This window comes from Salvelinus fontinalis, chromosome 15, assembly GCF_029448725.1.
Source record: "Salvelinus fontinalis isolate EN_2023a chromosome 15, ASM2944872v1, whole genome shotgun sequence".
In the NCBI taxonomy this organism is placed as follows: Eukaryota; Metazoa; Chordata; class Actinopteri; order Salmoniformes; family Salmonidae; genus Salvelinus; species Salvelinus fontinalis.
The window spans coordinates 31,329,867-31,352,983 of NC_074679.1; the positions used below are offsets into that span (position 1 = coordinate 31,329,867).

Here is a 23,117-nt window from a genome sequence, read left to right on the forward strand (position 1 = left end):
GAAGGTTCGAGTCCCTTCGTGGTCGTTTAATTTCATAAACGCAGTTAATTTAGACTTGTTTGCAATTTCCTGAAATAAGTCTTTGTTCTTGTTGCTTTGAAATGCTAGGATATTGTTATGCAACTTCAATGATCTAAGAATGCGATACCCGTGAAATATTGTGTCTGATTCTGCATCACAAGATTGAGGGATAGCGTCTCTTCATGCTTGTTCAATATCACTAGCTTTCCTCATTCGGACCGGTTCACAATTTTGAAGGAGTATATTAAGAAACAGGTTGCGTGGCCTAATGGATAAGGCGTCTGACTTTGAATCAGAAGATTGAGGGTTTGAGTTCCTTCGTGGTCGTTTCATTTCATAAACGCAGTTAATTTAGACTTGTTTGCAATTTCCTGAAATAAGTCTTTGTTCTTGTTGCTTTGAAATGCTAGGATATTGTTATGCAACTTCAATGATCTAAGAATGCGAGACCCGTGAAATATTGTGTCTGATTCTGCATCACAAGATTGAGGGATAGCGTCTCTTCATACTTGTTCAATATCACTAGCTTTCCTCATTCGGACCGGTTCACAAATTTGATGTCTATTGTTGCAAAACAACGTCTGAATGATGTCATATAGGATTATGTGGAGTAGAGTGTGTCGCATAATGGATAAGGTGTTTGACTTCAAATCAGAAAATTGAGGGTTTGACTCTCCTCATTGTTGTTTAATTTCATTAGCTCAGCAATTTTGGACATGTTCGCAATTTCCCGAGATAAGTCTTTGTTCTTCTTGCTTTGAAAAGCTAGGACATTGTTATACAATTTAATAATCTAAGAGTGCGAGGCCTGAGTAATATTGTGTCTGATAATGCATCACAAGATTGAGGGATAGAGTCTCTTCGTACTTGTTCAATATCACTAGCTTTCCTCATTCGGACAGGTTCGCAATTTTCATGTCTATTGTGGCAAAACAACGTCTGCATGATGTCATATAGGAGTATATGTAACAGGCTGCGTGGCCTAATGGATAAGGCGTCTGACTTCGAATCAGAAGATTGAGGGTTCGAGTCCCTTCGTGGTCGTCTAATTTCATAAACGCAGTTCATTTAGACTTGTTTGCAATTTCCTGAAATAAGTCTTTGTTCTTGTTGCTTTGAAATGCTAGGATATTGTTATGCAACTTCAATGATCTAAGAATGCGAGACCCATGAAATATTGTGTCTGATTCTGCATCACAAGATTGAGGGATAGCGTCTCTTCGTACTTGTTCAATATCACTAGCTTTCCTCATTCGGACCGGTTCACAATTTTGAAGGAGTATATTAGGAAACTGGCTGCGTGGCCTAATGGATAAAGCATCTGACTTCGAATCAGAAGGTTGAGGGTTCGAGTCCCTTCGTGGTTGTTTAATTTCATAAACGCTGTAAATTTAGACTTGTTTGCAATTTCCTGAATTAAGTCTTTGTTCTTGTTGCTTTGAAATGCTAGGATATTGTTATGCAACTTCAATGATCTAAGAATGCGAGACCCATGAAATATTGTGTCTGATTCTGCATCACAAGATTGAGGGATAGCGTCTCTTCGTACTTGTTCAATATCACTAGCTTTCCTCATTCGGACCGGTTCACAATTTTGAAGGAGTTTTTTAAGAAACAGGCTGCGTGGCGTAATGGATAAGGCATCTGACTTCGAATCTGAAGTTTGAGGGTTCGAGTCCCTTCGTGGTTGTTTAATTTCATTAGCTCAGCAATTTTGGACATGTTCGCAATTTCCCGAGAAAAGGCTTTGTTCTTCTTGCTTTGAAAAGCTAGGACATTGTTATACAATTTAATAATCTAAGAGTGCGAGGCCTGAGTAATATTGTGTCTGATTCTGCATCACAAGATTGAGGGATAGCGTTTCTTCATACTTGTTCAATATCACTAGCTTTCCTCATTCGGACCGGTTCACAAATTTGATGTCTATTGTTGCAAAACAACGTCTGAATGATGTCATATAGGATTATGTGGAGTAGAGTGTGTCGCATAATGGATAAGGTGTTTGACTTCAAATCAGAAGATTGAGGGTTTGACTCTCCTCATTGTTGTTTAATTTCATTAGCTCAGCAATTTTGGATATGTTCGCAATTTCCCGAGATAAGTCTTTGTTCTTCTTGCTTTGAAAAGCTAGCACATTGTTATACAATTTAATAATCTAAGAGTGCGAGGCCTGAGTAATATTGTGTCTGATTATGCATCACAAGATTGAGGGATAGCGTCTCTTCGTACTTGTTCAATATCACTAGCTTTCCTCATTCGGGCAGGTTCGCAATTTTCATGTCTATTGTGGCAAAACAACGTCTGCATGATGTCATATAGGTGTATATGTAAAAGGCTGCGTGGCCTAATGGATAAGGCGTCTGACTTCAAATCAGAAGATTGAGGTTTCGAGTCCCTTCGTGGTCGTTTAATTTCATAAACGCAGTTAATTTAGACTTGTTTGCAATGTCCTGAAAAAAGTCTTTGTTCTTGTTGCTTTGAAATGCTAGGATATTGTTATGCAACTTCAATGATCTAAGAATGCGAGACCCGTGAAATATTGTGTCTGATTCTGCATCACAAGATTGAGGGATAGCGTCTCTTCATACTTGTTCAATATCACTAGCTTTCCTCATTCGGACCGGTTCACAAATTTGATGTCTATTGTTGCAAAACAACGTCTGAATGATGTCATATAGGATTATGTGGAGTAGAGTGTGTCGCATAATGGATAAGGTGTTTGACTTCAAATCAGAAGATTGAGGGTTTGACTCTCCTCATTGTTGTTTAATTTCATTAGCTCAGCAATTTTGGACATGTTCGCAATTTCCCGAGATAAGGCTTTGTTCTTCTTGCTTTGAAAAGCTAGGACATTGTTATACAATTTAATAATCTAAGAGTGCGAGGCCTGAGTAATATTGTGTCTGATTATGCATCACAAGATTGAGGGATAGCGTCTCTTCATACTTGTTCAATATCACTAGCTTTCCTCATTCGGACCGGTTCACAATTTTGAAGGAGAAATTTAAGAGACATGCTGCGTGGCCTAATGGATAAGGCGTCTGACTTCGAATCAGAAGATTGAAGGTTCAAGTCCCTTTGTGGTCGTTTACTTTCATAAACGCAGTTAATTTAGACTTGTTTGCAATTTCCTGAAATAAGTCTTTGTTCTTGTTGCTTTGAAATGCTAGGATATTGTTATGCAACTTCAATGATCTAAGAATGCGAGAACCATGAAATATTGTGTCTGATTCTGCATCACAAGATTGAGGGATAGCGTCTCTTCGTACTTGTTCAATATCACTAGCTTTCCTCATTCGGACCGGTTCACAATTTTGAAGGAGTATATTAGGAAACTGGCTGCGTGGCCTAATGGATAAAGCATCTGACTTCGAATCAGAAGTTTGAGGGTTCGAGTCCCTTCGTGGTTGTTTAATTTCATAAACGCTGTAAATTTAGACTTGTTTGCAATTTCCTGAAATAAGTCTTTGTTCTTGTTGCTTTGAAATGCTAGGATATTGTTATGCAACTTCAATGATCTAAGAATGCGAGACCCATGAAATATTGTGTCTGATTCTGCATCACAAGATTGAGGGATAGCGTCTCTTCGTACTTGTTCAATATCACTAGCTTTCCTCATTCGGACCGGTTCACAATTTTGAAGGAGTATTTTAAGAAACATGCTGCGTGGCCTAATAGATAAGGCATCTGACTTTGAATCTGAAGTTTGAGGGTTCGAGTCCCTTCGTGGTTGTTTAATTTCATTAGCTCAGCAATTTTGGACATGTTTGCAATTTCCTGAGATAAGTCTTTGTTCTTGTTGCTTTGAAATGCTAGGATATTGTTATGCAACTTCAATGATCTAAGAATGCGAGACCCGTGAAATATTGTGTCTGATTCTGCATCACAAGATTGAGGGATAGCGTCTCTTCATACTTGTTCAATATCACTAGCTTTCCTCATTCGGACCGGTTCACAAATTTGATGTCTATTGTTGCAAAACAACGTCTGAATGATGTCATATAGGATTATGTGGAGTAGAGTGTGTCGCATAATGGTTAAGGTGTTTGACTTCAAATCAGAAGATTGAGGGTTTGCCTCTCCTCATTGTTGTTTAATTTCATTAGCTCAGCAATTTTGGACATGTTCGCAATTTCCCGAGATAAGGCTTTGTTCTTCTTGCTTTGAAAAGCTAGGACATTGTTATACAATTTAATAATCTAAGAGTTCGAGGCCTGAGTAATATTGTGTCTGATTATGCATCACAAGATTGAGGGATAGCGTCTCTTCGTACTTGTTCAATATCACTAGCTTTCCTCATTCGGACCGGTTCACAATTTTGAAGGAGTATTTTATGTTACACGCTGCGTGGCCTAATGGATAAGGCGTCTGACTTCGAATCAGAAGATTGAGGGTTCGAGTCCCTTCGTGGTCGTTTAATTTCATAAACGCAGGTCATTTAGACTTGTTTGCAATGTCCTGAAATAAGTCTTTTTCTTGTTGCTTTGAAATGCTAGGATATTGTTATGCAACTTCAATGATCTAAGAATGCGAGACCCGTGAAATATTATGTCTGATTCTGCATCACAAGATTGAGGGATAGCGTCTCTTCATACTTGTTCAATATTACTAGCTTTCCTCATTCGGACCGGTTCACAAATTTGATGTCTATTGTTGCAAAACAACGTCTGAATGATGTCATATAGGATTATGTGGAGTAGAGTGTGTCGCATAATGGATAAGGTGTTTGACTTCAAATCAGAAGATTGAGGGTTTGACTCTCCTCATTGTTGTTTAATTTCATTAGCTCAGCAATTTTGGACATGTTCGCAATTTCCCGAGATAAGTCTTTGTTCTTCTTGCTTTGAAAAGCTTGCACATTGTTATACAATTTAAAAAATCTAAGAGTGCGAGTCCTGAGTAATATTGTGTCTGATTATGCATCACAAGATTGAGGGATAGCATCTCTTCGTACTTGTTCAATATCACTAGCTTTCCTCATTCGGACCGGTTCAAAATTTTGAAGGAGTATATTATGTTACACGCTGCGTGACCTAATGGATAAGGCGTCTGACTTCTAATCAGAAGATTGAGGGTTCGAGTCTCTTCGTGGTCGTTTAATTTCATAAACGCAGTTCATTTAGACTTGTTTGCAATGTCCTGAAATAAGTCTTTGTTCTTGTTGCTTTGAAATGCTAGGATATTGTTATGCAACTTCAATGATCTAAGAATGCGAGACCCGTGAAATATTATGTCTGATTCTGCATCACAAGATTTAGGGATAGCGTCTCTTCATACTTGTTCAATATCACTAGCTTTCCTCATTCGGACCGGTTCACAAATTTGATGTCTATTGTTGCAAAACAACGTCTGAATGATGTCATATAGGATTATGTGGAGTAGAGTGTGTCGCATAATGGATAAGGTGTTTGACTTCAAATCAGAAGAATGAGGGTTTGACTCTCCTCATTGTTGTTTAATTTCATTAGCTCAGCTATTTTGGACATGTTCGCAATTTCCCGAGATAAGGTTTTGTTCTTCTTGCTTTGAAAAGCTAGGACATTGTTATACAATTTAATAATCTAAGAGTGCGAGGCCTGAGTAATATTGTGTCTGATTATGCATCACAAGATTGAGGGATAGCGTCTCTTCGTACTTGTTCAATATCACTAGCTTTCCTCATTCGGACAGGTTCGCAATTTTCTTGTCTATTGTGGCAAAACAACATCTGCATGATGTCATATAGGATTATATGTAACAGGCTGCGTGGCCAAATGGATAAGGCGTCTGACTTCGAATCAGAAGATTGAGGGTTCGAGTCACTTCGTGGTCGTTTAATTTCATAAACGCAGTTCATTTAGACTTGTTTGCAATGTCCTGAAATAAGTCTTTGTTCTTGTTGCTTTGAAATGCTAGGATATTGTTATGCAACTTCAATGATCTAAGAATGCGAGACCCGTGAAATATTGTGTCTGATTCTGCATCACAAGATTGAGGGATAGCGTCTCTTCGTACTTGTTCAATATCACTAGTTTTCCTCATAAGGACCGGTTCACAATTTTGAAGGAGTATATGTAACAGGCTGCGTGGCCTAATGGATAAGGCATCTGACTTCGAATCAGAAGATTGAGGGTTCGAGTCCCTTCGTGGTCGTTTAATTTCATAAACGCAGTTAATTTAGACTTGTTTGCAATTTCCTGAAATAAGTCTTTGTTCTTGGTTTTTTGAAATGCTAGGATATTGTTATGCAACTTCAATGATCTAAGAATGCGAGACCCGTGAAATATTGTGTCTTATTCTGCATCACAAGATTGAGGGATAGCGTCTCTTCATACTTGTTCAATATCACTAGCTTTCCTCATTCGGACCGGTTCACAAATTTGATGTCTATTGTTCCAAAACAACGTCTGAATGATGTCATATAGGATTATGTGGAGTAGAGTGTGTCGCGAAATGGATAAGGTGTTTGACTTCAAATCAGAAGAATGAGGGTTTGACTCTCCTCATTGTTGTTTAATTTCATTAGCTCAGCTATTTTGGACATGTTCGCAATTTCCCGAGATAAGGTTTTGTTCTTCTTGCTTTGAAAAGCTAGGACATTGTTATACAATTTAATAATCTAAGAGTGCGAGGCCTGAGTAATATTGTGTCTGATTATGCATCACAAGATTGAGGGATAGCGTCTCTTCGTACCTGTTCAATATCACTAGCTTTTCTCATTCGGACAGGTTCGCAATTTTCATGTCTATTGTGGCAAAACAACGTCTGCATGATGTCATATAGGATTATATGTAACAGGCTGCGTGGCCTAATGGATAAGGCGTTTGACTTTGAATCTGAAGATTGAGGGTTCGAGTCCCTTCGTGGTTGTTTAATTTCATAAACGCAGTTAATTTAGACATGTTTGCAATTTCCTGAAATAAGTCTTTGTTCTTGTTGCTTTGAAATGCTAGGATATTGTTATGCAACTTCAATGATCTAAGAATGCCAGACCCGTGAAATATTGTGTCTGATTCTGCATCACAAGATTGAGGGATAGCGTCTCTTCATACTTGTTCAATATCACTAGCTTTCCTCATTCGGACCGGTTCACAAATTTGATGTCTATTGTTGCAAAACAACGTCTGAATGATGTCATATAGGATTATGTGGAGTAGAGTGTGTCGCATAATGGATAAGGTGTTTGACTTCAAATCAGAAGATTGAGGGTTTTACTCTCCTCGTTGTTGTTTAATTTCATTAGCTCAGCTATTTTGGACATGTTCGCAATTTCCCGAGATAAGGCTTTGTTCTTCTTGCTTTGAAAAGCTAGGACATTGTTATACAATTTAATAATCTAAGAGTGCGAGGCCTGAGAAATATTGTGTCTGATTCTGCATCACAAGATTGAGGGATAGCGTCTCTTCGTACTTGTTCAATATCACTAGCTTTCCTCATTCGGACCGGTTCACAAATTTGATGTCTATTGTTGCAAAACAACGTCTGAATGATGTCATATAGGATAATGTGGAGTAGAGTGTGTCGCATAATGGATAAGGTGTTTGACTTCAAATCAGAAGATTGAGGGTTTTACTCTCCTCGTTGTTGTTTAATTTCATTAGCTCAGCTATTTTGGACATGTTCGCAATTTCCCGAGATAAGGCTTTGTTCTTCTTGCTTTGAAAAGCTAGGACATTGTTATACAATTTAATAATCTAAGAGTGCGAGGCCTGAGAAATATTGTGTCTGATTCTGCATCACAAGATTGAGGGATAGCGTCTCTTCGTACTTGTTCAATATTACTAGCTTTCCTCATTCGGACTGGTTCACAATTTTGAAGGAGAAATTTAAGAGACATGCTGCGTGGCCTAATGGATAAGGCGTCTGACTTCGAATCAGAAGATTGACGGTTCAAGTCCCTTCGTGGTCGTTTACTTTCATAAACGCAGTTAATTTAGACTTGTTTGCAATTTCCTGAAATAAGTCTTTGTTCTTGTTGCTTTGAAATGCTAGGATATTGTTATGCAACTTCAATGATCTAAGAATGCGAGACCCATGAAATATTGTGTCTGATTCTGCATCACAAGATTGAGGGATAGCGTCTCTTCGTACTTGTTCAAAATCACTAGCTTTCCTCATTCGGACCGGTTCACAATTTTGAAGGAGTATATTAAGAAACAGGCTGCGTGGCCTAATGGACAAAGCATCTGACTTCGAATCAGAAGTTTGAGGGTTTGAGTCCCTTTGTGGTTGTTTAATTTCATAAACGCTGTATATTTAGACTTGTTTGCAATTTCCTGAAATAAGTCTTTGTTCTTGTTGCTTTGAAATGCTAGGATATTGTTATGCAACTTCAATGATCTAAGAATGCGAGACCCGTGAAATATTGTGTCTGATTCTGCATCACAAGATTGAGGGATAGCGTCTCTTCGTACTTGTTCAATATCACTAGCTTTCCTCATTCGGACAGGTTCGCAATTTTCATGTCTATTGTGGCAAAACAACGTCTGCATGATGTCATATAGGTGTATATGTAACAGGCTGCGTGGCCTAATGGATAAGGCGTCTGACTTCGAATCAGAAGATTGAGGGTTTGAGTCCCTTCGTGATCTTTTAATTTCATAAACGCAGTTAATTTAGACTTGTTTGCAATGTCATGAAAAAAGTCTTTGTTCTTGTTGCTTTGAAATGCTAGGATATTGTTATGCAACTTCAATGATCTAAGAATGCGAGACCCTTGAAATATTGTGTCTGATTCTGCATCACAAGATTGAGGGATAGCGTCTCTTCGTACTTGTTCAATATCACTAGCTTTCCTCATTCGGACCGGTTCACAATTTAGAAGGAGCATATTAAGAAACATTCTGCGTGGCCTAATGGATAAGGCGTCTGACTTTGAATCAGAAGATTGAAGGTTCGAGTCCCTTCGTAGTCGTTTAATTTCATAAACGCAGTTAATTTAGACTTGTTTGCAATTTCCTGAAATAAGTCTTTGTTCTTGTTGCTTTGAAATGCTAGGATATTGTTATGCAACTTCAATGATCTAAGAATGCGAGACCCATGAAATATTGTGTCTGATTCTGCATCACAAGATTGAGGGATAGCGTCTCTTCGTACTTGTTCAATATCACTAGCTTTCCTCATTCGGACCGGTTCACAATTTTGAAGGAGTATTTTAAGAAAAAGGCTGCGTGGCCTAATGGATAAGGCATCTGACTTCGAATCTGAAGTTTCAGGGTTCGAGTCCCTTCGTGGTTGTTTAATTTCATTAGCTCATCAATTTTGGACATGTTTGCAATTTCCTGAAATAAGTCTTTGTTCTTGTTGCTTTGAAATGCTAGGATATTGTTATGCAACTTCAATGATCTAAGAATGCGAGACCCGTGAAATATTGTGTCTGATTCTGCATCACAAGATTGAGGGATAGCGTCTCTTCATACTTGTTCAATATCACTAGCTTTCCTCATTCGGACCGGTTCACAAATTTGATGTCTATTGTTGCAAAACAACGTCTGAATGATGTCATATAGGATTATGTGGAGTAGAGTGTGTCGCATAATGGTTAAGGTGTTTGACTTCAAATCAGAAGATTGAGGGTTTGCCTCTCCTCATTGTTGTTTAATTTCATTAGCTCAGCAATTTTGGACATGTTCGCAATTTCCCGAGATAAGGCTTTGTTCTTCTTGCTTTGAAAAGCTAGGACATTGTTATACAATTTAATAATCTAAGAGTTCGAGGCCTGAGTAATATTGTGTCTGATTATGCATCACAAGATTGAGGGATAGCGTCTCTTCGTACTTGTTCAATATCACTAGCTTTCCTCATTCGGACCGGTTCACAATTTTGAAGGAGTATATTATGTTACACGCTGCGTGGCCTAATGGATAAGGCGTCTGACTTCGAATCAGAAGATTGAGGGTTCGAGTCCCTTCGTGGTCGTTTAATTTCATAAACGCAGGTCATTTAGACTTGTTTGCAATGTCCTGAAATAAGTATTTTTCTTGTTGCTTTGAAATGCTAGGATATTGTTATGCAACTTCAATGATCTAAGAATGCGAGACCCGTGAAATATTGTGTCTTATTCTGCATCACAAGATTGAGGGATAGCGTCTCTTCGTACTTGTTCAATATCACTAGCTTTCCTCATTCGGACCGGTTCACAAATTTGATGTCTATTGTTCCAAAACAACGTCTGAATGATGTCATATAGGATTATGTGGAGTAGAGTGTGTCGCATAATGGATAAGGTGTTTGACTTCAAATCAGAAGAATGAGGGTTTGACTCTCCTCATTGTTGTTTAATTTCATTAGCTCAGCAATTTTGGACATGTTCGCAATTTCCCGAGATAAGTCTTTGTTCTTCTTGCTTTGAAAAGCTTGCACATTGTTATACAATTTAATAATCTAAGAGTGCGAGGCCTGAGTAATATTGTGTCTGATTATGCATCACAAGATTGAGGGATAGCATCTCTTCGTACTTGTTCAATATCACTAGCTTTCCTCATTCGGACAGGTTCGCAATTTTCATGTCTATTGTGGCAAAACAACGTCTGCATGATGTCGTATAGGAGTATATGTGAAAGGTTGCGTGGCCTAATGGATAAGGCGTCTGACTTCAAATCAGAAGATTGAGGGTTCGAGTCCCTTCGTGGTCGTTTAATTTCATAAACGCAGTTAATTTAGACTTGTTTGCAATTTCCTGAAATAAGTCTTTGTTCTTGTTGCTTTGAAATGCTAGGATATTGTTATGCAACTTCAATGATCTAAGAATGCGAGACCCGTGAAATATTGTGTCTGATTCTGCATCACAAGATTGAGGGATAGCGTCTCTTCATACTTGTTCAATATCACTAGCTTTCCTCATTCGGACCGGTTCACAAATTTGATGTCTATTGTTGCAAAACAACGTCTGAATGATGTCATATAGGATTATGTGGAGTAGAGTGTGTCGCATAATGGTTAAGGTGTTTGACTTCAAATCAGAAGATTGAGGGTTTGCTTCTCCTCATTGTTGTTTAATTTTATTAGCTCAGCAATTTTGGACATGTTCGCAATTTCCCGAGATAAGGCTTTGTTCTTCTTGCTTTGAAAAGCTAGGACATTGTTATACAATTTAATAATCTAAGAGTTCGAGGCCTGAGTAATATTGTGTCTGATTATGCATCACAAGATTGAGGGATAGCGTCTCTTCGTACTTGTTCAATATCACTAGCTTTCCTCATTCGGACCGGTTCAAAATTTTGAAGGAGTATATTATGTTACACGCTGCGTGGGCTAATGGATAAGGCGTCTGACTTCGAATCAGAAGATTGAGGGTTCGAGTCACTTCGTGGTCGTTTAATTTCATAAACGCAGTTCATTTAGACTTGTTTGCAATGTCCTGAAATAAGTCTTTGTTCTTGTTGCTTTGAAATGCTAGGATATTGTTATGCAACTTCAATGATCTAAGAATGCGAGACCCTTGAAATATTGTGTCTGATTCTGCATCACAAGATTGAGGGATAGCGTCTCTTCGTACTTGTTCAATATCACTAGCTTTCCTCATAAGGACCGGTTCACAATTTTGAAGGAGTATATGTAACAGGCTGCGTGGCCTAATGGATAAGGCGTCTGACTTCGAATCAGAAGATTGAGGGTTCGAGTCCCTTCGTGGTCGTTTAATTTCATAAACGCAGGTCATTTAGACTTGTTTGCAATGTCCTGAAATAAGTATTTTTCTTGTTGCTTTGAAATGCTAGGATATTGTTATGCAACTTCAATGATCTAAGAATGCGAGACCCGTGAAATATTGTGTCTTATTCTGCATCACAAGATTGAGGGATAGCGTCTCTTCGTACTTGTTCAATATCACTAGCTTTCCTCATTCGGACCGGTTCACAAATTTGATGTCTATTGTTCCAAAACAACGTCTGAATGATGTCATATAGGATTATGTGGAGTAGAGTGTGTCGCATAATGGATAAGGTGTTTGACTTCAAATCAGAAGAATGAGGGTTTGACTCTCCTCATTGTTGTTTAATTTCATTAGCTCAGCTATTTTGGACATGTTCGCAATTTCCCGAGATAAGGTTTTTTTCTTCTTGCTTTGAAAAGCTAGGACATTGTTATACAATTTAATAATCTAAGAGTGCGAGGCCTGAGTAATATTGTGTCTGATTATGCATCACAAGATTGAGGGATAGCGTCTCTTCGTACCTGTTCAATATCACTAGCTTTTCTCATTCGGACAGGTTCGCAATTTTCATGTCTATTGTGGCAAAACAACGTCTGCATGATGTCATATAGTAGTATATGTAACAGGCTGCGTGGCCTAATGTCTAAGGCGTTTGACTTTGAATCTGAAGATTGAGGGTTCGAGTCCCTTCGTGGTTGTTTAATTTCATAAACGCAGTTCATTTAGACATGTTTGCAATTTCCTGAAATAAGTCTTTGTTCTTGTTGCTTTGAAATGCTAGGATATTGTTATGCAGCTTCAATGATCTAAGAATGCGAGACCCGTGAAATATTGTGTCTGATTCTGCATCACAAGATTGAGGGATAGCGTCTCTTCATACTTGTTCAATATCACTAGCTTTCCTCATTCGGACCGGTTCACAAATTTGATGTCTATTGTTGCAAAACAACGTCTGAATGATGTCATATAGGATTATGTGGAGTAGAGTGTGTCGCATAATGGATAAGGTGTTTGACTTCAAATCAGAAGATTGAGGGTTTTACTCTCCTCGTTGTTGTTTAATTTCATTAGCTCAGCTATTTTGGACATGTTCGCAATTTCCCGAGATAAGGCTTTGTTCTTCTTGCTTTGAAAAGCTAGGACATTGTTATACAATTTAATAATCTAAGAGTGCGAGGCCTGAGAAATATTGTGTCTGATTCTGCATCACAAGATTGAGGGATAGCGTCTCTTCGTACTTGTTCAATATCACTAGCTTTCCTCATTCGGACCGGTTCACAAATTTGATGTCTATTGTTGCAAAACAACGTCTGAATGATGTCATATAGGATAATGTGGAGTAGAGTGTGTCGCATAATGGATAAGGTGTTTGACTTCAAATCAGAAGATTGAGGGTTTTACTCTCCTCGTTGTTGTTTAATTTCATTAGCTCAGCTATTTTGGACATGTTCGCAATTTCCCGAGATAAGGCTTTGTTCTTCTTGCTTTGAAAAGCTAGGACATTGTTATACATTTTAATAATCTAAGAGTGCGAGGCCTGAGAAATATTGTGTCTGATTCTGCATCAAAAGATTGAGGGATAGCGTCTCTTCGTACTTGTTCAATATCACTAGCTTTCCTCATTCGGACTGGTTCACAATTTTGAAGGAGAAAATTAAGAGACATGCTGCGTGGCCTAATGGATAAGGCGTCTGACTTCGAATCAGAAGATTGAAGGTTCAAGTCCCTTCGTGGTCGTTTACTTTCATAAACGCAGTTAATTTAGACTTGTTTGCAATTTCCTGAAATAAGTCTTTGTTCTTGTTGCTTTGAAATGCTAGGATATTGTTATGCAACTTCAATGATCTAAGAATGCGAGACCCATGAAATATTGTGTCTGATTCTGCATCACAAGATTGAGGGATAGCGTCTCTTCGTACTTGTTCAAAATCACTAGCTTTCCTCATTCGGACCGGTTCACAATTTTGAAGGAGTATATTAAGAAACAGGCTGCGTGGCCTAATGGATAAAGCATCTGACTTCGAATCAGAAGTTTGAGGGTTTGAGTCCCTTTGTGGTTGTTTAATTTCATAAACGCTGTAAATTTAGACTTGTTTGCAATTTCCTGAAATAAGTCTTTGTTCTTGTTGCTTTGAAATGCTAGGATATTGTTATGCAACTTCAATGATCTAAGAATGCGAGACCCGTGAAATATTGTGTCTGATTCTGCATCACAAGATTGAGGGATAGCGTCTCTTCGTACTTGTTCAATATCACTAGCTTTCCTCATTCGGACAGGTTCGCAATTTTCATGTCTATTGTGGCAAAACAACGTCTGCATGATGTCATATAGGTGTATATGTAACAGGCTGCGTGGCCTAATGGATAAGGCGTCTGACTTCGAATTAGAAGATTGAGGGTTCGAGTCCCTTCGTGCTCGTTTAATTTCATAAACGCAGTTAATTTAGACTTGTTTGCAATTTCCTGAAATAAGTCTTTGTTCTTGTTGCTTTGAAATGCTAGGATATTGTTATGCAACTTCAATGATCTAAGAATGCGAGACCCGTGAAATATTGTGTCTGATTCTGCATCACAAGATTGAGGGATAGCGTCTCTTCATACTTGTTCAATATCACTAGCTTTCCTCATTCGGACCGGTTCACAAATTTGATGTCTATTGTTGCAAAACAACGTCTGAATGATGTCATATAGGATTATGTGGAGTAGAGTGTGTCGCATAATGGATAAGGTGTTTGACTTCAAATCAGAAGATTGAGGGTTTTACTCTCCTCGTTGTTGTTTAATTTCATTAGCTCAGCTATTTTGGACATGTTCGCAATTTCCCGAGATAAGGCTTTGTTCTTCTTGCTTTGAAAAGCTAGGACATTGTTATACAATTTAATAATCTAAGAGTGCGAGGCCTGAGAAATATTGTGTCTGATTCTGCATCACAAGATTGAGGGATAGCGTCTCTTCGTACTTGTTCAATATCACTAGCTTTCCTCATTCGGACCGGTTCACAAATTTGATGTCTATTGTTGCAAAACAACGTCTGAATGATGTCATATAGGATAATGTGGAGTAGAGTGTGTCGCATAATGGATAAGGTGTTTGACTTCAAATCAGAAGATTGAGGGTTTTACTCTCCTCGTTGTTGTTTAATTTCATTAGCTCAGCTATTTTGGACATGTTCGCAATTTCCCGAGATAAGGCTTTGTTCTTCTTGCTTTGAAAAGCTAGGACATTGTTATACATTTTAATAATCTAAGAGTGCGAGGCCTGAGAAATATTGTGTCTGATTCTGCATCAAAAGATTGAGGGATAGCGTCTCTTCGTACTTGTTCAATATCACTAGCTTTCCTCATTCGGACTGGTTCACAATTTTGAAGGAGAAAATTAAGAGACATGCTGCGTGGCCTAATGGATAAGGCGTCTGACTTCGAATCAGAAGATTGAAGGTTCAAGTCCCTTCGTGGTCGTTTACTTTCATAAACGCAGTTAATTTAGACTTGTTTGCAATTTCCTGAAATAAGTCTTTGTTCTTGTTGCTTTGAAATGCTAGGATATTGTTATGCAACTTCAATGATCTAAGAATGCGAGACCCATGAAATATTGTGTCTGATTCTGCATCACAAGATTGAGGGATAGCGTCTCTTCGTACTTGTTCAAAATCACTAGCTTTCCTCATTCGGACCGGTTCACAATTTTGAAGGAGTATATTAAGAAACAGGCTGCGTGGCCTAATGGATAAAGCATCTGACTTCGAATCAGAAGTTTGAGTGTTTGAGTCCCTTTGTGGTTGTTTAATTTCATAAACGCTGTAAATTTAGACTTGTTTGCAATTTCCTGAAAAAAGTCTTTGTTCTTGTTGCTTTGAAATGCTAGGATATTGTTATGCAACTTCAATGATCTAAGAATGCGAGACCCGTGAAATATTGTGTCTGATTCTGCATCACAAGATTGAGGGATAGCGTCTCTTCGTACTTGTTCAATATCACTAGCTTTCCTCATTCGGACAGGTTCGCAATTTTCATGTCTATTGTGGCAAAACAACGTCTGCATGATGTCATATAGGTGTATATGTAACAGGCTGCGTGGCCTAATGGATAAGGCGTCTGACTTCGAATTAGAAGATTGAGGGTTCGAGTCCCTTCGTGCTCGTTTAATTTCATAAACGCAGTTAATTTAGACTTGTTTGCAATGTCCTGAAAAAAGTCTTTGTTCTTGTTGCTTTGAAATGCTAGGATATTGTTATGCAACTTCAATGATCTAAGAATGCGAGACCCGTGAAATATTGTGTCTGATTCTGCATCACAAGATTGAGGGATAGCGTCTCTTCATACTTGTTCAATATCACTAGCTTTCCTCATTCGGACCGGTTCACAAATTTGATGTCTATTGTTGCAAAACAACGTCTGAATGATGTCATATAGGATTATGTGGAGTAGAGTGTGTCGCATAATGGATAAGGTGTTTGACTTCAAATCAGAAGATTGAGGGTTTGACTCTCCTCATTGTTGTTTAATTTCATTAGCTCAGCAATTTTGGACATGTTCGCAATTTCCCGAGAAAAGGCTTTGTTCTTCTTGCTTTGAAAAGCTAGGACATTGTTATACAATTTAATAATCTAAGAGTGCGAGGCCTGAGTAATATTGTGTCTGATTATGCATCACAAGATTGAGGGATAGCGTCTCTTCGTACTTGTTCAATATCACTAGCTTTCCTCATTCGGACAGGTTCGCAATTTTCATGTCTATTGTGGCAAAACAACGTCTGCATGATGTCATATAGGAGTGTATGTAACAGGCTGCATGGCCTAATGGATAAGGCGTCTGACTTCGAATCAGAAGATTGAGGGTTTGAGTCCCTTCGTGATCTTTTAATTTCATAAACGCAGTTAATTTAGACTTGTTTGCAATTTCCTGAAATAAGTCTTTGTTCTTGTTGCTTTGAAATGCTAGGATAATTGTTATGCAACTTCAATGATCTAAGAATGCGAGACCCTTGAAATACTGTGTCTGATTCTGCATCACAAGATTGAGGGATAGCGTCTCTTCGTACTTGTTCAATATCACTAGCTTTCCTCATTCGGACCGGTTCACAATTTAGAAGGAGCATATTAAGAAACATGCTCCGTGGTCTAATGGATAAGGCGTCTGACTTTGAATCAGAAGATTGAAGGTTCGAGTCCCTTCGTAGTCGTTTAATTTCATAAACGCAGTTAATTTAGACTTGTTTGCAATTTCCTGAAATAATTCTTTGTTCTTGTTGCTTTGAAATGCTAGGATAATTGTTATGCAACTTCAATGATCTAAGAATGCGAGACCCTTGAAATATTGTGTCTGATTCTGCATCACAAGATTGAGGGATAGCGTCTCTTCATACTTGTTCAATATCACTAGCTTTCCTCATTCGGACCGGTTCACAAATTTGATGTCTATTGTTGCAAAACAACGTCTGAATGATGTCATATAGGATTATGTGGAGTAGAGTGTGTCGCATAATGGTTAAGGTGTTTGACTTCAAATCAGAAGATTGAGGGTTTGCCTCTCCTCATTGTTGTTTAATTTCATTAGCTCAGCAATTTTGGACATGTTCGCAATTTCCCGAGATAAGGCTTTGTTCTTCTTGCTTTGAAAAGCTAGGACATTGTTATACAATTTAATAATCTAAGAGTTCGAGGCCTGAGTAATATTGTGTCTGATTATGCATCACAAGATTGAGGGATAGCGTCTCTTCGTACTTGTTCAATATCACTAGCTTTCCTCATTCGGACCGGTTCACAATTTTGAAGGAGTATATTATGTTACACGCTGCGTGGCCTAATGGATAAGGCGTCTGACTTCGAATCAGAAGATTGAGGGTTCGAGTCCCTTCGTGGTCGTTTAATTTCATAAACGCAGGTCATTTAGACTTGTTTGCAATGTCCTGAAATAAGTATTTTTCTTGTTGCTTTGAAATGCTAGGATATTGTTATGCAACTTCAATGATCTAATAATGCGTGACCCGCGAATTATTATGTCTGATTCTGCATCACAAGATTGAGGGATAGCGTCTCTTCATACTTGTTCAATATCACTAGCTTTCCTCATTCGGACCGGTTCACAAATTTGATGTCTATTGTTGCAAAAAACGTCTGAATGATGTCATATAGGATTATGTGGAGTAGAGTGTGTCGCATAATGGATAAGGTGTTTGACTTCAAATCAGAAGATTGAGGGTTTGACTCTCCTCATTGTTGTTTAATTTCATTAGCTCAGCAATTTTGGACATGTTCGCAATTTCCCGAGATAAGTCTTTGTTCTTCTTGCTTTGAAAAGCTTGCACATTGTTATACAATTTAATAATCTAAGAGTGCGAGGCCTGAGTAATATTGTGTCTGATTATGCATCACAAGATTGAGGGATAGCATCTCTTCGTACTTGTTCAATATCACTAGCTTTCCTCATTCGGACAGGTTCGCAATTTTCATGTCTATTGTGGCAAAACAACGTCTGCATGATGTCATATAGGAGTATATGTAAAAGGTTGCGTGAACTAATGGATAAGGCGTCTGACTTCAAATCAGAAGATCGAGGGTTCGAGTCCCTTCGTGGTCGTTTAATTTCATAAACGCAGTTAATATAGACTTGTTTGCAATTTCCTGAAATAAGTCTTTGTTCTTGTTGCTTTGAAATGCTAGGATATTGTTATGCAACTTCAATGATCTAAGAATGCGAGACCCGTGAAATATTGTGTCTGATTCTGCATCACAAGATTGAGGGATAGCGTCTCTTCGTACTTGTTCAATATCAATAGCTTTCCTCATTCGGACCGGTTCACAAATTTGATGTCTATTGTTGCAAAACAACGTCTGAATGATGTCATATAGGATTATGTGGAGTAGAGTGTGTCGCATAATGGTTAAGGTGTTTGACTTCAAATCAGAAGATTGAGGGTTTGCTTCTCCTCATTGTTGTTTAATTTTATTTGCTCAGCAATTTTGGACATGTTCGCAATTTCCCGAGATAAGGCTTTGTTCTTCTTGCTTTGAAAAGCTAGGACATTGTTATACAATTTAATAATCTAAGAGTTCGAGGCCTGAGTAATATTGTGTCTGATTATGCATCTCAAGATTGAGGGATAGCGTCTCTTCGTACTTGTTCAATATCACTAGCTTTCCTCATTCGGACCGGTTCACAATTTTGAAGGAGTATATTATGTTACACGCTGCGTGGCCTAATGGATAAGGCGTCTGACTTCGAATCAGAAGATTGAGGGTTCGAGTCCCTTCGTGGTCGTTTAATTTCATAAACGCAGTTCATTTAGACTTGTTTGCAATGTCCTGAAATAAGTCTTTGTTCTTGTTGCTTTGAAATGCTATGATATTGTTATGCAACTTCAATGATCTAAGAATGCGAGACCCGTGAAATATTGTGTCTGATTCTGCATCACAAGATTGAGGGATAGCGTCTCTTCATACTTGTTCAATATCACTAGCTTTCCTCATTCGGACCGGTTCACAAATTTGATGTCTATTGTTGCAAAACAACGTCTGAATGATGTCATATAGGATTATGTGGAGTAGAGTGTGTCGCATAATGGATAAGGTGTTTGACTTCAAATCAGAAGATTGAGGGTTTGACTCTCCTCATTGTTGTTTAATTTCATTAGCTCAGCAATTTTGGACATGTTCGCAATTTCCCGAGATAAGGCTTTGTTCTTCTTGCTTTGAAAAGCTTGCACATTGTTATACAATTTAATAATCTAAGAGTGCGAGGCCTGAGTAATATTGTGTCTGATTATGCATCACAAGATTGAGGGATAGCATCTCTTCGTACTTGTTCAATATCACTAGCTTTCCTCATTCGGACAGGTTCGCAATTTTCATGTCTATTGTGGCAAAACAACGTCTGCATGATGTCATATAGGAGTATATGTAAAAGGTTGCGTGAACTAATGGATAAGGCGTCTGACTTCAAATCAGAAGATCGAGGGTTCGAGTCCCTTCGTGGTCGTTTAATTTCATAAACGCAGTTAATATAGACTTGTTTGCAATTTCCTGAAATAAGTCTTTGTTCTTGTTGCTTTGAAATGCTAGGATATTGTTATGCAACTTCAATGATCTAAGAATGCGAGACCCGTGAAATATTGTGTCTGATTCTGCATCACAAGATTGAGGGATAGCGTCTCTTCATACTTGTTCAATATCACTAGCTTTCCTCATTCGGACCGGTTCACAAATTTGATGTCTATTGTTGCAAAACAACGTCTGAATGATGTCATATAGGATTATGTGGAGTAGAGTGTGTCGCATAATGGTTAAGGTGTTTGACTTCAAATCAGAAGATTGAGGGTTTGCTTCTCCTCATTGTTGTTTAATTTTATTTGCTCAGCAATTTTGGACATGTTCGCAATTTCCCGAGATAAGGCTTTGTTCTTCTTGCTTTGAAAAGCTAGGACATTGTTATACAATTTAATAATCTAAGAGTTCGAGGCCTGAGTAATATTGTGTCTGATTATGCATCTCAAGATTGAGGGATAGCGTCTCTTCGTACTTGTTCAATATCACTAGCTTTCCTCATTCGGACCGGTTCACAATTTTGAAGGAGTATATTATGTTACACGCTGCGTGGCCTAATGGATAAGGCGTCTGACTTCGAATCAGAAGATTGAGGGTTCGAGTCCCTTCGTGGTCGTTTAATTTCATAAACGCAGTTCATTTAGACTTGTTTGCAATGTCCTGAAATAAGTCTTTGTTCTTGTTGCTTTGAAATGCTATGATATTGTTATGCAACTTCAATGATCTAAGAATGCGAGACCCGTGAAATATTGTGTCTGATTCTGCATCACAAGATTGAGGGATAGCGTCTCTTCATACTTGTTCAATATCACTAGCTTTCCTCATTCGGACCGGTTCACAAATTTGATGTCTATTGTTGCAAAACAACGTCTGAATGATGTCATATAGGATTATGTGGAGTAGAGTGTGTCGCATAATGGATAAGGTGTTTGACTTCAAATCAGAAGATTGAGGGTTTGACTCTCCTCATTGTTGTTTAATTTCATTAGCTCAGCAATTTTGGACATGTTCGCAATTTCCCGAGATAAGGCTTTGTTCTTCTTGCTTTGAAAAGCTAGGACATTGTTATACAATTTAATAATCTAAGAGTGCGAGGCCTGAGTAATATTGTGTCTGATTATGCATCACAAGATTGAGGGATAGCGTCTCTTCGTACTTGTTCAATATCACTAGCTTTCCTCATTCGGACCGGTTCACAATTTTGAAGGAGTATATTATGTTACACGCTGCGTGGCCTAATGGATAAGGCGTCTGACTTCGAATCAGAAGATTGAGGGTTCGAGTCCCTTCGTGGTCGTTTAATTTCATAAACGCAGGTCATTTAGACTTGTTTGCAATGTCCTGAAATAAGTATTTTTCTTGTTGCTTTGAAATGCTAGGATATTGTTATGCAACTTCAATGATCTAATAATGCGTGACCCGCGAATTATTATGTCTGATTCTGCATCACAAGATTGAGGGATAGCGTCTCTTCATACTTGTTCAATATCACTAGCTTTCCTCATTCGGACCGGTTCACAAATTTGATGTCTATTGTTGCAAAAAACGTCTGAATGATGTCATATAGGATTATGTGGAGTAGAGTCTGTCGCATAATGGATAAGGTGTTTGACTTCAAATCAGAAGATTGAGGGTTTGACTCTCCTCATTGTTGTTTAATTTCATTAGCTCAGCAATTTTGGACATGTTCGCAATTTCCCGAGATAAGTCTTTGTTCTTCTTGCTTTGAAAAGCTTGCACATTGTTATACAATTTAATAATCTAAGAGTGCGAGGCCTGAGTAATATTGTGTCTGATTATGCATCACAAGATTGAGGGATAGCATCTCTTCGTACTTGTTCAATATCACTAGCTTTCCTCATTCGGACAGGTTCGCAATTTTCATGTCTATTGTGGCAAAACAACGTCTGCATGATGTCATATAGGAGTATATGTAAAAGGTTGCGTGAACTAATGGATAAGGCGTCTGACTTCAAATCAGAAGATCGAGGGTTCGAGTCCCTTCGTGGTCGTTTAATTTCATAAACGCAGTTAATATAGACTTGTTTGCAATTTCCTGAAATAAGTCTTTGTTCTTGTTGCTTTGAAATGCTAGGATATTGTTATGCAACTTCAATGATCTAAGAATGCGAGACCCGTGAAATATTGTGTCTGATTCTGCATCACAAGATTGAGGGATAGCGTCTCTTCATACTTGTTCAATATCACTAGCTTTCCTCATTCGGACCGGTTCACAAATTTGATGTCTATTGTTGCAAAACAACGTCTGAATGATGTCATATAGGATTATGTGGAGTAGAGTGTGTCGCATAATGGTTAAGGTGTTTGACTTCAAATCAGAAGATTGAGGGTTTGCTTCTCCTCATTGTTGTTTAATTTTATTAGCTCAGCAATTTTGGACATGTTCGCAATTTCCCGAGATAAGGCTTTGTTCTTCTTGCTTTGAAAAGCTAGGACATTGTTATACAATTTAATAATCTAAGAGTTCGAGGCCTGAGTAATATTGTGTCTGATTATGCATCTCAAGATTGAGGGATAGCGTCTCTTCGTACTTGTTCAATATCACTAGCTTTCCTCATTCGGACCGGTTCACAATTTTGAAGGAGTATATTATGTTACACGCTGCGTGGCCTAATGGATAAGGCGTCTGACTTCGAATCAGAAGATTGGGGGTTCGAGTCCCTTCGTGGTCGTTTAATTTCATAAACGCAGTTCATTTAGACTTGTTTGCAATGTCCTGAAATAAGTCTTTGTTCTTGTTGCTTTGAAATGCTATGATATTGTTATGCAACTTCAATGATCTAAGAATGCGAGACCCGTGAAATATTGTGTCTGATTCTGCATCACAAGATTGAGGGATAGCGTCTCTTCATACTTGTTCAATATCACTAGCTTTCCTCATTCGGACCGGTTCACAAATTTGATGTCTATTGTTGCAAAACAACGTCTGAATGATGTCATATAGGATTATGTGGAGTAGAGTGTGTCGCATAATGGATAAGGTGTTTGACTTCAAATCAGAAGATTGAGGGTTTGACTCTCCTCATTGTTGTTTAATTTCATTAGCTCAGCAATTTTGGACATGTTCGCAATTTCCCGAGATAAGGCTTTGTTCTTCTTGCTTTGAAAAGCTAGGACATTGTTATACAATTTAATAATCTAAGAGTGCGAGGCCTGAGTAATATTGTGTCTGATTATGCATCACAAGATTGAGGGATAGCGTCTCTTCGTACTTGTTCAATATCACTAGCTTTCCTCATTCGGACAGGTTCGCAATTTTCATGTCTATTGTGGCAAAACAACGTCTGCATGATGTCATATAGGAGTGTATGTAACAGGCTGCATGGCCTAATGGATAAGGCGTCTGACTTCGAATCAGAAGATTGATGGTTTGAGTCCCTTCGTGATCTTTTAATTTCATAA

At 38.3% G+C, this 23,117-nt stretch overlaps 16 non-coding genes across 16 annotated transcripts; all 16 read left to right on the top strand.

The window, feature by feature from the left end:
* The first annotated feature begins 992 nt into the window (after positions 1-992).
* trnar-ucg (transfer RNA arginine (anticodon UCG)) lies at positions 993-1,065 on the top strand. Its single transcript has one exon. It is a non-coding gene; the product is annotated as a tRNA-Arg (tRNA).
* Positions 1,066-1,315: 250 nt separating this feature from the next.
* Positions 1,316-1,388, top strand: trnar-ucg (transfer RNA arginine (anticodon UCG)). Its single transcript has one exon. It is a non-coding gene; the product is annotated as a tRNA-Arg (tRNA).
* Positions 1,389-4,362: 2,974 nt separating this feature from the next.
* trnar-ucg (transfer RNA arginine (anticodon UCG)) lies at positions 4,363-4,435 on the top strand. Its single transcript has one exon. It is a non-coding gene; the product is annotated as a tRNA-Arg (tRNA).
* A 1,325-nt stretch (positions 4,436-5,760) lies between these two features.
* trnar-ucg (transfer RNA arginine (anticodon UCG)) lies at positions 5,761-5,833 on the top strand. The gene has a single exon. It is a non-coding gene; the product is annotated as a tRNA-Arg (tRNA).
* A 247-nt stretch (positions 5,834-6,080) lies between these two features.
* trnar-ucg (transfer RNA arginine (anticodon UCG)) lies at positions 6,081-6,153 on the top strand. Its single transcript has one exon. It is a non-coding gene; the product is annotated as a tRNA-Arg (tRNA).
* Positions 6,154-6,797: 644 nt separating this feature from the next.
* On the top strand, positions 6,798-6,870 carry trnaq-uug (transfer RNA glutamine (anticodon UUG)). Its single transcript has one exon. It is a non-coding gene; the product is annotated as a tRNA-Gln (tRNA).
* Positions 6,871-8,518: 1,648 nt separating this feature from the next.
* On the top strand, positions 8,519-8,591 carry trnar-ucg (transfer RNA arginine (anticodon UCG)). The gene has a single exon. It is a non-coding gene; the product is annotated as a tRNA-Arg (tRNA).
* Positions 8,592-9,845: 1,254 nt separating this feature from the next.
* On the top strand, positions 9,846-9,918 carry trnar-ucg (transfer RNA arginine (anticodon UCG)). Its single transcript has one exon. It is a non-coding gene; the product is annotated as a tRNA-Arg (tRNA).
* A 1,644-nt stretch (positions 9,919-11,562) lies between these two features.
* Positions 11,563-11,635, top strand: trnar-ucg (transfer RNA arginine (anticodon UCG)). Its single transcript has one exon. It is a non-coding gene; the product is annotated as a tRNA-Arg (tRNA).
* Positions 11,636-13,999: 2,364 nt separating this feature from the next.
* trnar-ucg (transfer RNA arginine (anticodon UCG)) lies at positions 14,000-14,072 on the top strand. The gene has a single exon. It is a non-coding gene; the product is annotated as a tRNA-Arg (tRNA).
* Positions 14,073-15,720: 1,648 nt separating this feature from the next.
* Positions 15,721-15,793, top strand: trnar-ucg (transfer RNA arginine (anticodon UCG)). Its single transcript has one exon. It is a non-coding gene; the product is annotated as a tRNA-Arg (tRNA).
* A 1,650-nt stretch (positions 15,794-17,443) lies between these two features.
* trnar-ucg (transfer RNA arginine (anticodon UCG)) lies at positions 17,444-17,516 on the top strand. The gene has a single exon. It is a non-coding gene; the product is annotated as a tRNA-Arg (tRNA).
* A 1,323-nt stretch (positions 17,517-18,839) lies between these two features.
* Positions 18,840-18,912, top strand: trnar-ucg (transfer RNA arginine (anticodon UCG)). The gene has a single exon. It is a non-coding gene; the product is annotated as a tRNA-Arg (tRNA).
* Positions 18,913-20,237: 1,325 nt separating this feature from the next.
* Positions 20,238-20,310, top strand: trnar-ucg (transfer RNA arginine (anticodon UCG)). The gene has a single exon. It is a non-coding gene; the product is annotated as a tRNA-Arg (tRNA).
* Positions 20,311-20,918: 608 nt separating this feature from the next.
* On the top strand, positions 20,919-20,991 carry trnar-ucg (transfer RNA arginine (anticodon UCG)). Its single transcript has one exon. It is a non-coding gene; the product is annotated as a tRNA-Arg (tRNA).
* Positions 20,992-22,314: 1,323 nt separating this feature from the next.
* trnar-ucg (transfer RNA arginine (anticodon UCG)) lies at positions 22,315-22,387 on the top strand. Its single transcript has one exon. It is a non-coding gene; the product is annotated as a tRNA-Arg (tRNA).
* The last annotated feature ends 730 nt before the right edge of the window (positions 22,388-23,117 follow it).